The following is a 16007-nucleotide window of genomic DNA, read 5'->3' as shown; positions in this document are numbered from 1 at the left end:
TGTGTGTGTGAGATAGTGTCGAGTGTTGTGAGCTAGCTCTAACTCTCTCACTGTGTGTGTGAGATAGTGTCAGAGGTGTTGTGAGCAGCTCTAACTCTCTCACTGTGTGTGTGAGATAGTGTCAGTGTTGTGAGCTAGCTCTAACTCTCTCACTGTGTGTGTGAGATAGTGTCAGTGTTGTGAGCTAGCTCTCTCAACTCTCTCTACTGTGTGTGTGAGATAGTGTCCAGTGTTGTGAGCTAGCTCTAACTCTCACTGTGTGTGTGAGATAGTGTCAATGTTGTGAGCTAGCTCAACTCTCTCACTGTGTGTGAGATAGTGTCGAGTGTTGAGCTAAGCTCTAACTCTCACTGTGTGTGTGAGATAGTGTCGAGTGTTGTGAGCTAGCTCTACCTCTCTCACTGAGTGTGTGAGATAGTGCCAAGTGTGTGAGCTGTCACTTCTCACTGTGTGTGATATGTGTGAGTTGGAGCAGCTCAACCCTCTCACTGTGTGTGTGAGATAGTGTCGAGTGTTGAGCTGCTAACTCTCACTGTGTGTGAGATAGTGTCGAGTGCTGGAGCTAGCTACCTCTCACTCAGTGTTAGTGTGTGAGATAGTGTGAGCTGTTTGAGCTGAGCTCTAACTCTCTCACTGTGTGTGAGATAGTGCAAGTGTTGTGAGCTAGCTCAACTCCTCTCACTGTGTGTGTGAGATAGTGGTGATGTGAGCTAGGTTGGCTAGTTCACTGTGGTTCGTACTCTCACGTGAGATACAAGTGTTGGAGTCCTATCACTCTACTGTGTGAGATAGTGCCAAGTGTTGTGAGCTAGCTCTCACGTGTGAGGATAGTGTCGGTGTGAGCTAGCTCCTATCCTCTTCACTGTGTGTGTGAGATAGTGCAAGTGTTGATGCTCAACTCACTGTGTGGAGCAATGTTGTGAGCCAGCTCTAACCTCTCTCACTGTGTGAGATAGTGTCAATGTTGTGAGCCAGTCACCTCTCTCACTGTGTGTGATAGTGTCAAGTGTTGAGCTAGCTCACTCTCTCATGAGATAGTGTCATGTTGTGAGCTAGCCTAACTCTCTCACTGTGTGTAGTGAGATAGTGTCTAAGGTTGTGAGCTAGTTCTAACTCTCTCACTGTGTGTGTGAGATAGTGCCAAGTGTTGTGAGCTAGCTCTACCTCCTCTCTATGTGTGTGCGAGATAGTGCCAAGTGTTGTGAGCTAGCTCTACCTCTCTCACTGTGTGTGTGAGATAGTGTCAAGTGTTGTGAGCTAGCTCTACCTCTCTCACTGTGTGTGTGAGATAGTGTCAAGTGTTGTGAGCTAGCTCTAACTCTCTCACTGTGTGTGTGAGATAGTGTCAAGTGTTGTGAGCTAGCTCTAACTCTCTCACTGTGTGTGTGAGATAGTGTCAAGTGTTGTGAGCTAGCTCTAACTCTCTCACTGTGTGTGTGAGATAGTGTCAAGTGTTGTGAGCTAGCTCTACCTCTCTCACTGTGTGAGATAGTGTCAAGTGTTGTGAGCTAGCTCTACCTCTCTCACTGTGTGTGTGAGATAGTGTCAAGTGTTGTGAGCTAGCTCTAACTCTCTCACTGTGTGAGATAGTGTCAAGTGTTGTGAGCTAGCTCTAACTCTCTCACTGTGTGTGTGAGATAGTGTCAAGTGTTGTGAGCTAGCTCTACCTCTCTCACTGTGTGTGTGAGATAGTGCCAAGTGTTGTGAGCTAGCTCTACCTCTCTCACTGTGTGTGTGAGATAGTGTCAAGTGTTGTGAGCTAGCTCTACCTCTCTCACTGTGTGTGTGAGATAGTGTCAAGTGTTGAGAGCTAGCTCTACCTCTCTCACTGTGTGAGATAGTGTCAAGTGTTGTGAGCTAGCTCTACCTCTCTCACTGTGTGTGTGAGATAGTGTCAAGTGTTGTGAGCTAGCTCTAACTCTCTCACTGTGTGAGATAGTGTCAAGTGTTGTGAGCTAGCTCTACCTCTCTCACTGTGTGTGATAGTGCCAAGTGTTGAGAGCTAGCTCTACCTCTCTCACTGTGTGTGTGAGATAGTGTCAAGTGTTGAGAGCTAGCTCTACCTCTCTCACTGTGTGTGTGAGATAGTGTCAAGTGTTGTGAGCTAGCTCTACCTCTCTCACTGTGTGTGTGAGACAGTGTCAAGTGTTGAGAGCTAGCTCTACCTCTCTCACTGTGTGAGATAGTGTCAAGTGTTGTGAGCTAGCTCTACCTCTCTCACTGTGTGTGATAGTGCCAAGTGTTGAGAGCTAGCTCTACATCTCTCACTGTGTGTGTGAGATAGTGTCAAGTGTTGAGAGCTAGCTCTACCTCTCTCACTGTGTGTGTGAGATAGTGTCAAGTGTTGAGAGCTAGCTCTACCTCTCTCACTGTGTGTGTGAGATAGTGTCAAGTGTTGAGAGCTAGCTCTACCTCTCTCACTGTGTGTGTGAGATAGTGTCAAGTGTTGAGAGTTACCTCTCTCTGTGTGAGAGAGAGATAACGTCAAGTGTTGTGAGCTAGCTCTCTCTGTGTGAGAGAGAGATAACGTCAAGTGTTGTGAGCTAGCTCTCTCTCTCTCTCACAGATTATAACATTCTTAAAGTCATCAGAGAGTGAAAAGCAGTTCTCCCGCTCCACTCTGGCCAGCCGGTGCGACCCCCCCCGAACTTTACGAGGCAACGCACACACCATATTAACTCAGAATGAGAGAGAGAGAGAGAGAGAGAGAGAGAGAGAGAGAGAGAGAGAGAGAGAGAGAGAGAGAGAGAGAGAGAGAGAGAGAGAGAGAGAGAGAGAGAGAGAGAGAGAGCAGTTAAGATGTCAGGAGGTATTAGATCCTCTCTCTGCTGACACCACAAGAATTTAAGTATTTAAATCCCATTATTCTTCACAGATAAGAAGGATTTAGGCTCTATAGAGCATTGAGCTGACATGATGTAGAGCTCTCTCTCTCTCTCTCTCTCTCTCTCTCTCTTAGAGAGAGAGAGAGAGACAGTACGGTAGAGAATCACTGTAATAGAGACAGTGTTTGGCTCTGTCTGAAGACTCTCTGACACACTCTGACACTCTCTGACACACTCTGGCACTCTCTGACACACTCTGACACTCTCTGACACTCTCTGACACACTCTGACACTCTCTGACACACTCTGACACTCTCTGACACACTCTGACACTCTCTGACACACTCTGACACACTCTGACACTCTCTGACACACTCTGACACTCTCTGACACACTCTGACACTCCCTGACACACTCTGACACTCTCTGACACACTCTGACACACTCTGACACACTCTGACACTCTCTGACGCTCTCTGACACACTCTGACACACTCTGACACTCTCTGACACTCTCTGACACACTCTGACACTCTCTGACACACTCTGACACACTCTGTCACTCTCTGACACTCTCTGACACTCTCTGACACTCTATGACACTCCCTGACACTCTCTGACACTCTCTGACACACTCTGACACTCTCTGACACTCTCTGACACTCTCTGACACTCTCTGACACTCTCTGACACACTCTGACACTCTCTGACACTCTCTGACACTCTCTGACACACTCTGACACTCTCTGACACTCTCTGACACACTCTGACACTCCCTGACACTCTATGACACTCTCTGACACTCTCTGACACACTCTGACACTCTCTGACACTCTCTGACACTCTCTGACACTCTCTGACACACTCTGACACACTCTGACACTCTCTGACGCTCTCTGACACACTCTGACACACTCTGACACTCTCTGACACTCTCTGACACTCTCTGACACACTCTGACACTCTCTGACACACTCTGACACACTCTGACACTCTCTGACACTCTCTGACACTCTCTGACACTCTATGACACTCCCTGACACTCTCTGACACTCTCTGATACACTCTGACACTCTCTGACACTCTCTGACACTCTCTGACACTCTCTGACACACTCTGACACACTCTGACACTCTCTGACTCTGTCTGACACACTCTGACACTCTCTGACACTCTCTGACACTCTCTGACACACTCTGACACTCTCTGACACACTCTGACACACTCTGACACTCTCGGACACTCTCTGACACTCTATGACACTCTCTGACACTCTCTGACACTCTCTGACACACTCTGACACACTCTGACACTCTCTGACACTCTCTGACACACTCTGACACACTCTGACACTCTATGACACTCTCTGACACTCTCAGACACTCTCTGACACACTCTGACACTCTCTGACACTCTCTGACACACTCTGACACTCTCTGACACATTCTGACACTCTCTGACACTCTCTGACACTCTATGACACTCTCTGACACTCTCTGACACTCTCTGACACACTCTGACACTCTCTGACACTCTCTGACACACTCTGACACTCCTTGACACTCTCTGACACTCTCTGACACACTCTGACACACTCTGACACTCTCTGACGCTCTCTGACACACTCTGACACACTCTGACACTCTATGACACTCTCTGACACTCTCGGACACTCTCTGACACGCTTTGACACTCGCTGACACACTCTGACACTCTATGACACTCTCTGACACACTCTGACACACTCTGACACTCTCTGACACACTCTAACACTCTATGACACTCTCTGACACACTCTGACACACTCTGACACTCTCTGACACACTCTGACACTCTCTGACACACTCTGACACACTCTGACACACACTGACACTCTATGACACTCTCTGACACACTCTGACACACTCTGACACTCTCTGACACACTCTGACACTCTCTGACACACTCTGACACTCTATGACACTCTCTGACACACTCTGACACACTCTGACACTCTCTGACACAGTCTGACACTCTATGACACTCTCTGACACACTCTGACACACTCTGAAACTCTCTGACACACTCTGACACTCTATGACACTCTCTGACACACTCTGACACTCTCTGACACTCTCTGACACACTGTGACACACTGTGACACTCTCTGACACTCTCTGACACTGTGACACTCTCTGACACACTGTGACACTCTCTGACACACTCTGACACACTCTGACACACTCTAACACTCTCTGACACTCTCTGACACACTCTGACACACTCTGACACTCTCTGACACACTCTGACACTCTATGACACACTCTGACACTCTCTGAGAATCTTTGATACTCTGTGACACACCCTGACACACTCTGACACACTCCGACACTCTCTGACATACTCTGGCACTCTCTGACCCTCTCTGACACTCTCAGACACTCTCTGACACTCTCTGACACACTCTGACACACTCTGACACACTCTGACACACTCTCACACTCTCTGACGCACTCTGACACTCTCTGACACACCCTGACACTCTCTAACACACTGTGGCATTCTCTGACACTCTCTGACACACCCTGACACTCTCTGACACACTGTGACACACTGTGACACTCTCTGACACACTGTGACACACTGGGACACTCTCTGACACTCTCTGACACTCTATGACACTCTCTGACATTCTCTGACACAATGTGACACACTGTGACACACTCTGACACTCTCTGATACAATGTGACACACTGTGACACTCTGACACTCTCTGCCACTCTATGACACTATCTGACACACTGTGACACTCTCTGACACTCTCTGGCGCACTGTGACACTCTCTGACACACTGTGACACACTCTGTCACTCTCAGATACACTGTGATACTCTCTGACACACTGTGACACTCTCTGACACACTCTGACACACTCTGACACACTCTAACACTCTCTGACACTCTCTGACACATTCTGACACTCTCTGAGAACCTATGATACTCTGTGACACTCTCTGCCACTCTCTGACACACTCTGACACACACTGACACTATCTGACACACTGTGACACACTCTGACACTCTCAGACACACTGTGACACTCTCTGACACACTGTGACACTCTCTGACACACTCTGACACACTCTGACACACTCTGATACACTCTGACACACTCTGACACTCTCTGATACACTATGACACACTCTGACACTCTCTGAGAATCGTTGATACTCTGTGACACACTCTGACACTCTCCGACACTCTCTGACATACTCTGGCACTCTCTGACCCTCTCTGACACTCTCAGACACTCTCTGACACTCTCTAACATACTCTGACACTCTGTGACACACTCTGACACTCTTTGACACACTCTGACACTCTCTGACACCATCCGACACACTCTGACACTCTCTGACACACTCTTACACACTATGACACACTCTGACACACTCTCACACTCTCTGACGCACTCTCACACTCTCTGACGCACTCTGACACTCTCTGACACACTCTGACACTCTCTGACACACTCTGACACACTCTGACACTCTCGGACACTCTCTGACACTCTATGACACTCTCTGACACTCTCTGACACTCTCTGACACACTCTGACACACTCTGACACTCTCTGACACTCTCTGACACTCTATGACACTCTCTGACACTCTCACACACGCTCTCACACACACTCTGACACTCTCACACACACTCTGACACTCTCACACACACTCTGACACTCTCACACACACTCTGACACTCTCACACACACTCTGACACTCTCACACACACTCTGACACTCTATGACACTCTCTGACACTCTCTGACACTCTCTGACACACTCTGACACACTCTGACACTCTCTGACACACTCTGACACTCCCTGACACTCTCTGACACTCTCTGACACACTCTGACACACTCTGACACTCTCTGACGCTCTCTGACACACTCTGACACACTCTGACACTCTATGACACTCTCTGACACTCTCGGACACTCTCTGACACACTTTGACACTCTCTGACACTCTCAGACACTCTCTGACACACTCTGACACTCTCAGACACTCTCTGACACACTCTGACACTCTCTGACACTCTCTGACACACTCTGACACTCTCTGACACACTCTGACACTCTCTGACACTCTCTGACACTCTATGACACTCTCTGACACTCTCTGACACTCTCTGACACACTCTGACACACTCTGACACTCTCTGACACACTCTGACACTCCCTGACACTCTCTGACACTCTCTGACACACTCTGACACACTCTGACACTCTCTGACGCTCTCTGACACACTCTGACACACTCTGACACTCTATGACACTCTCTGACACTCTCGGACACTCTCTGACACACTTTGACACTCGCTGACACACTCTGACACTCTATGACACTCTCTGACACACTCTGACACACTCTGACACTCTCTGACACACTCTAACACTCTATGACACTCTCTGACACACTCTGACACACTCTGACACTCTCTGACACACTCTGACACTCTCTGACACACTCTGACACACTCTGACACACACTGACACTCTATGACACTCTCTGACACACTCTGACACACTCTGACACTCTCTGACACACTCTGACACTCTCTGACACACTCTGACACTCTATGACACTCTCTGACACACTCTGACACACTCTGACACTCTCTGACACAGTCTGACACTCTATGACACTCTCTGACACACTCTGACACTCTCTGACACTCTCTGACACACTCTGACACTCTCTGACACACTCTGACACTCTCTGACACTCTCTGACACTCTATGACACTCTCTGACACTCTCTGACACTCTCTGACACACTCTGACACACTCTGACACTCTCTGACACACTCTGACACTCCCTGACACTCTCTGACACTCTCTGACACACTCTGACACACTCTGACACTCTCTGACGCTCTCTGACACACTCTGACACACTCTGACACTCTGTGACACTCTCTGACACTCTCGGACACTCTCTGACACACTTTGACACTCGCTGACACACTCTGACACTCTATGACACTCTCTGACACACTCTGACACACTCTGACACTCTCTGACACACTCTAACACTCTATGACACTCTCTGACACACTCTGACACACTCTGACACTCTCTGACACACTCTGACACTCTCTGACACACTCTGACACACTCTGACACACACTGACACTCTATGACACTCTCTGACACACTCTGACACACTCTGACACTCTCTGACACACTCTGACACTCTCTGACACACTCTGACACTCTATGACACTCTCTGACACACTCTGACACACTCTGACACTCTCTGACACAGTCTGACACTCTATGACACTCTCTGACACACTCTGACACACTCTGAAACTCTCTGACACACTCTGACACTCTATGACACTCTCTGACACACTCTGACACTCTCTGACACTCTCTGACACACTGTGACACACTGTGACACTCTCTGACACTCTCTGACACTGTGACACTCTCTGACACACTGTGACACTCTCTGACACACTCTGACACACTCTGACACACTCTAACACTCTCTGACACTCTCTGACACACTCTGACACACTCTAACACTCTCTGACACACTCTGACACTCTATGACACACTCTGACACTCTCTGAGAATCTTTGATACTCTGTGACACACCCTGACACACTTCGACACTCTCTGACATACTCTGGCACTCTCTGACCCTCTCTGACACTCTCTGACACTCTCTGACACTCTCTGACACTCTCTGACATTCTCTGACACAATGTGACACACTGTGACACACTCTGACACTCTCTGATACAATGTGACACACTGTGACACTCTGACACTCTCTGCCACTCTATGACACTATCTGACACACTGTGACACTCTCTGACACTCTCTGGCGCACTGTGACACTCTCTGACACACTGTGACACACTCTGTCACTCTCAGATACACTGTGATACTCTCTGACACACTGTGACACTCTCTGACACACTCTGACACACTCTGACACACTCTAACACTCTCTGACACTCTCTGACACATTCTGACACTCTCTGAGAACCTATGATACTCTGTGACACTCTCTGCCACTCTCTGACACACTCTGACACACACTGACACTATCTGACACACTGTGACACACTCTGACACTCTCAGACACACTGTGACACTCTCTGACACACTGTGACACTCTCTGACACACTCTGACACACTCTGACACACTCTGATACACTCTGACACACTCTGACACTCTCTGATACACTATGACACACTCTGACACTCTGAGAATCGTTGATACTCTGTGACACACTCTGACACTCTCCGACACTCTCTGACATACTCTGGCACTCTCTGACCCTCTCTGACACTCTCAGACACTCTCTGACACTCTCTAACATACTCTGACACTCTGTGACACACTCTGACACTCTTTGACACACTCTGACACTCTCTGACACCATCCGACACACTCTGACACTCTCTGACACACTCTTACACACTCTGACACACTCTGACACACTCTCACACTCTCTGACGCACTCTGACACTCTCTGACACACTCTGACATTCTCTGACACACTCTGACACACTCTGACACACTCTGACACACTGACACTCTCCGACACTCTCTGACACACTCTGACACACTCTGACACTCTCTGACACCATCCGACACACTCTGACACTCTCTGACACACTCTGACACACTCTGACACACTCTGACACACTCTCACACTCTCTGACGCACTCTGACGCTCTCTGACACACTCTGACACTCTCTGACACACCCTGACACTCTCTGACACACTCTGACACTATATGACACTTTCTGACACACTGTGACTCTCTCTGACAGACTCTGACACACTGTGACAGTCTCTGACACTCTCTGACACCATCCGACACACTCTGACACTCTCTGACACACTCTGACACACTCTCACACACTCTGACACACTCTCACACTCTCTGACGCACTCTGACACTCTCTGACACACTCTGACATTCTCTGACACACTCTGACACTCTCTGACACACTCTGACACTCTCCGACACTCTCTGAGACACTGTAACACTCTCTGACATACTCTTCTGACACACTGTGACACTCTCTTACACTCTCTGGCACACTCTGACACTCTCTGACACACCCTTACACTCTCTGACACACTGTGGCATTCTCTGACACTGTCTGACACACCCTGACACTCTCTGACACACTCTGACACTGTATGACACTCTCTGACACACTGTGACACTCTCTGACACACTTTGACACACTCTGACACTCTCTGACACTCTCTGACACACTCTGACACTCTCTGACACTCTCTGACACACTGTGACACACTGCTACACACTCTGAAACTCTCTGCCACTCTTTGACACATTCTGACACACTCTGACACTATCTGACACACTGTCACACTCTCTGACACTCTCTGGCACATTGTGACACACTGTCATACTCTGACGCTCTCAGACACACTGTGACACTCTCTGACACACTGTGACACTCTCTGACACACTCTGACACACTCTGACACTCTCTGACACTCTCTGACACCCTTTGACACTGTCACACTCTGACACTCTCTGACGCACTCTGACTCTCTCTGACACACTATGATACTTTTTGACACTCTCTGACACTCTGTGACACGCTCTGACACACTCTGACACACTCTGACACTCTCTAACACTCTCTGACACACTCTGACACACTCTGACGATCTGTGACACTCTCTGGCACTCTCTGGCACACTGTGACACACTCTGACACACTCTGACACTCTCAGACACACTGTAACACTCTCTGCCACACTCTGACACTCTCTGACACACTCTGACACACTCTGACTCACTCTGACACTCTCTGACACTCTCTGACACCCTCTGACACACTCTGTCACACTCTTACACTCTCTAACACTCTCTGACACAATGTGACACACTCTGACACTCTTTGACACTCTCTGACACACTCTGACACACTCTGACACTCTCAGACACTCTCACAAACTCTCACACACTCCCACACACTCTCACACAGTGTCACTCACTCTCACACACTCTCACACACTCTCAGACAGTGTCACACACTCTCACACACTCTCACATACTCTCACACACTCTCACACACTCTCACACACTCTCATACACTCTCACACAGTGTCACTCTCACACACTCTCAGACAGTGTCACACACTCTCACACACTCTCACACACTCTCACATACTCTCACATACTCTCACACACTCTCACACACTCTCACACACTCTCATACACTCTCATACACTCTCACACAGTGTCACTCACTTTCACACACTCTTAAACAGTGTCACACACTCTCACACACTTTCACACACTCTCACACACCCTCACACACTCTCGCACACTCTCACACACCCTCACTCACTCTCACACACTCTCACACATCCTCACACACTCTCACACACTCTCACACACAGTCACACACTCTCAGACAGTGTCACACAGTCTCACACACTCTCACACTCTCACACACCCTCACACACTGTCACACACTGTCACACACTCTCAGACAGTGTCACACACTCTCACAAACTCTCACACACCCTCACACACTCTCAGACAGTGTCACTCACTCTCACACACTCTCACACACTGTCACACACTGTCACACACTCTCAGACAGTGTCACACACTCTCACACACCCTCACACACTCTCACACACTCTCACACACTCTCACACACTCTCACACACTCTGACACACTCTGACACACTCTCACACTCTCTGACGCACTCTGACACTCTCTGACACACTCTGACATTCTCTGACACACTCTGACACACTCTGACACACTCTGACACACTGACACTCTCCGACACTCTCTGACACACTCTGACACACTCTGACACTCTCTGACACCATCCGACACACTCTGACACTCTCTGACACACTCTGACACACTCTGACACACTCTGACACACTCTCACACTCTCTGACGCACTCTGACGCTCTCTGACACACTCTGACACTCTCTGACACACCCTGACACTCTCTGACACACTCTGACACTATATGACACTTTCTGACACACTGTGACTCTCTCTGACAGACTCTGACACACTGTGACAGTCTCTGACACTCTCTGACACCATCCGACACACTCTGACACTCTCTGACACACTCTGACACACTCTCACACACTCTGACACACTCTCACACTCTCTGACGCACTCTGACACTCTCTGACACACTCTGACATTCTCTGACACACTCTGACACTCTCTGACACACTCTGACACTCTCCGACACTCTCTGAGACACTGTAACACTCTCTGACATACTCTTCTGACACACTGTGACACTCTCTTACACTCTCTGGCACACTCTGACACTCTCTGACACACCCTTACACTCTCTGACACACTGTGGCATTCTCTGACACTGTCTGACACACCCTGACACTCTCTGACACACTCTGACACTGTATGACACTCTCTGACACACTGTGACACTCTCTGACACACTTTGACACACTCTGACACTCTCTGACACTCTCTGACACACTCTGACACTCTCTGACACTCTCTGACACACTGTGACACACTGCTACACACTCTGAAACTCTCTGCCACTCTTTGACACATTCTGACACACTCTGACACTATCTGACACACTGTCACACTCTCTGACACTCTCTGGCACATTGTGACACACTGTCATACTCTGACGCTCTCAGACACACTGTGACACTCTCTGACACACTGTGACACTCTCTGACACACTCTGACACACTCTGACACTCTCTGACACTCTCTGACACCCTTTGACACTGTCACACTCTGACACTCTCTGACGCACTCTGACTCTCTCTGACACACTATGATACTTTTTGACACTCTCTGACACTCTGTGACACGCTCTGACACACTCTGACACACTCTGACACTCTCTAACACTCTCTGACACACTCTGACACACTCTGACGATCTGTGACACTCTCTGGCACTCTCTGGCACACTGTGACACACTCTGACACACTCTGACACTCTCAGACACACTGTAACACTCTCTGCCACACTCTGACACTCTCTGACACACTCTGACACACTCTGACTCACTCTGACACTCTCTGACACTCTCTGACACCCTCTGACACACTCTGTCACACTCTTACACTCTCTAACACTCTCTGACACAATGTGACACACTCTGACACTCTTTGACACTCTCTGACACACTCTGACACACTCTGACACTCTCAGACACTCTCACAAACTCTCACACACTCCCACACACTCTCACACAGTGTCACTCACTCTCACACACTCTCACACACTCTCAGACAGTGTCACACACTCTCACACACTCTCACATACTCTCACACACTCTCACACACTCTCACACACTCTCATACACTCTCACACAGTGTCACTCTCACACACTCTCAGACAGTGTCACACACTCTCACACACTCTCACACACTCTCACATACTCTCACATACTCTCACACACTCTCACACACTCTCACACACTCTCATACACTCTCATACACTCTCACACAGTGTCACTCACTTTCACACACTCTTAAACAGTGTCACACACTCTCACACACTTTCACACACTCTCACACACCCTCACACACTCTCGCACACTCTCACACACCCTCACTCACTCTCACACACTCTCACACATCCTCACACACTCTCACACACTCTCACACACAGTCACACACTCTCAGACAGTGTCACACAGTCTCACACACTCTCACACTCTCACACACCCTCACACACTGTCACACACTGTCACACACTCTCAGACAGTGTCACACACTCTCACAAACTCTCACACACCCTCACACACTCTCAGACAGTGTCACTCACTCTCACACACTCTCACACACTGTCACACACTGTCACACACTCTCAGACAGTGTCACACACTCTCACACACCCTCACACACTCTCACACACTCTCACACACTCTCACACACTCTCACACACTCTCACACACTCTCACACACTCTCACACACCCTCACACACTCTCACACACTCTCACACACTCTCAAAACAGTAAAAAACTCCCCGTCTATAACCAGCATCGTAAATCTGGGTCGCCGAAGCAGCGCCCAGAGCAATGCTCAGAATTATTCTTTCAAGATCCCCCTTAGGGTCTTGAAGACCCCCATGGGGTGTTGAAGACCCCACCCCAGGCACCATGGGGTCTTGAAACCCCTACCCCAGGTACAAAGAGGGTCTTGAAGACCTAACCCCAGTTACCAGGGGGTCTTGAAGACCCTACCCCAGGTACCAAGGGGTCTTGAAGGCCCTACCCTAGTTACAAGGAGGGTCTTGAAGACCATACCCCAGGTAGCAGAGGGGTCTTGAAGATCCTACCCCAGGTACCAGAAGGGTCATGAAGACCCTGCCCCAGGTAACAGGGGGGTCTTGAAAACCCTACACCAGGTAAAAGGGAGTCTTGAAGACCCTTCCCCAGTCAAAAGGGTCCCTTCAAAACCCTACCCCAGGCACCAGGGAGTCTTGAAGACCCACCCCAGGCACCAGAGAGTCTTGGAGAACCCAACGCAGGCACCAGGAAACCTTGAAGACCCACCCCAGGCACCAGGGAGTCTTGAAGACCCACCCCAGGCACCAGGGAGTCTTGAAGACCCACCCCAGGCACCAGGGAGTCTTGAAGACATAACCCAGGCACCAGGGAGTCTTGAAGACATACCCCTGGCACCAAGGACCCATGAAGACCGACCCCAGGCCACAGGGAGTCTTGAAGACCCACCCCAGGCATCAGGGAGTCTTGAAAACCCATCCAAGGTACCAGGGAGTCTTGAAGATATACCCAAGGCACCAGGGAGCCTTCAACACCCACCCCAGGCACTAGGGGGTCTTGAAGACCCACCCCAGGCACAAGGGAGTCTTGAAGACCCACCCCAGGCACAAGGGAGCCTTGAAGAACGTACCCAAGGCATCACGGAGTCTGGAAGACATACCCCAGGCACCAGGGAGTTTTGAAGACATAACCCAGGCACCAGGGAGTCTTGAAGACATACCCCAGGCACCAGGGAGTCTTGAAGACCCACCCCAGGCACAAGGGAGTCTTGAAGACCCACCCCAGGCACCAGGGAGTCTTGACGAACCCACCTCAGGCACTAAGGAGTCTTGAAGAACCCACCCCAGGCACCAGGGAGCCTTGAAGAACCCACCCCAGGCACCAGGGAGTCTTGAAGACCCACCCCAGGCACTAGGGAGTCTTGAAGACCCACCCCAGGCACAAGGGAGCCTTGAAGAACGTACCCAAGGCAACACGGAGTCTGAAAGACATACCCCAGGCACAAGGGAGTCTTGAAGACATACCCCAGGCACCAGGGAGTCTTGAAGACGTACCCCAGGCACAAGGGAGTCTTGAAGACATACCCCAGGCAGCAGGGAGTCTTGAAGACCCACCCCAGGCACAAGGGAGTCTTGAAGACCCACCCCAGGCACCAGGGAGTCTTGACGAACCCACCTCAGGCACTAAGGAGTCTTGAAGAACCCACCCCTGGCACCAGGGAGTCTTGAAGAACCCATCCCAGGCACCAAGGAGTCTTGAAGACCCACCCCAGGCACCAGGGAGTCTTGAAGAACGTACCCCAGGCACCAGGGTGTCTAGAAGAGACACCCGAGGCACCAGGGAGTCTTGAAGACATACCACAGGCACCAGGGAGTCTTGAAGACATATCCCATGCACCAGGGAGTCTTGAAGACATACCCGAGGAACAAGGGAGTCTTGAAGACATACCCCAGGCACCAGGGAGTCTTGGAGAACCCAGCCCAGGCACCAGGGAGTCTTGAAGAACCCACTCCATGCACCAGGGAGCCTTGAAGAACCCACCCCAGGCACCAGGGAGTCTTGAAGACCCACTTCAGGCACCAGGGAGTCTTGGAGAACCCAGCCCAGGCACCAGGGAGACTTGAAGACCCACCTCAGGCACCAGGGTGTCTTGAAGAACGTACCCCAGGCACCAGAGAGTCTTGAAGGCATACCACAGGCACCAGGGAGTCTTGAAGACATACCACAGGCACCAGGGAGTCTTGAAGACCCACCCCAGGCACCAGGGTGTCTTGAAGAACGTACCCCAGGCACCAGGGAGTCTTGAAGGCATACCACAGGCACCAGGGAGTCTTGAAGACCCACCCCAGGCACCAGGGA

Source organism: Cherax quadricarinatus, unplaced genomic scaffold (genome assembly GCF_038502225.1).
Source record: "Cherax quadricarinatus isolate ZL_2023a unplaced genomic scaffold, ASM3850222v1 Contig473, whole genome shotgun sequence".
Lineage (NCBI taxonomy): Eukaryota > Metazoa > Arthropoda > Malacostraca > Decapoda > Parastacidae > Cherax > Cherax quadricarinatus.
This window is presented reverse-complemented; position numbering follows the sequence as displayed.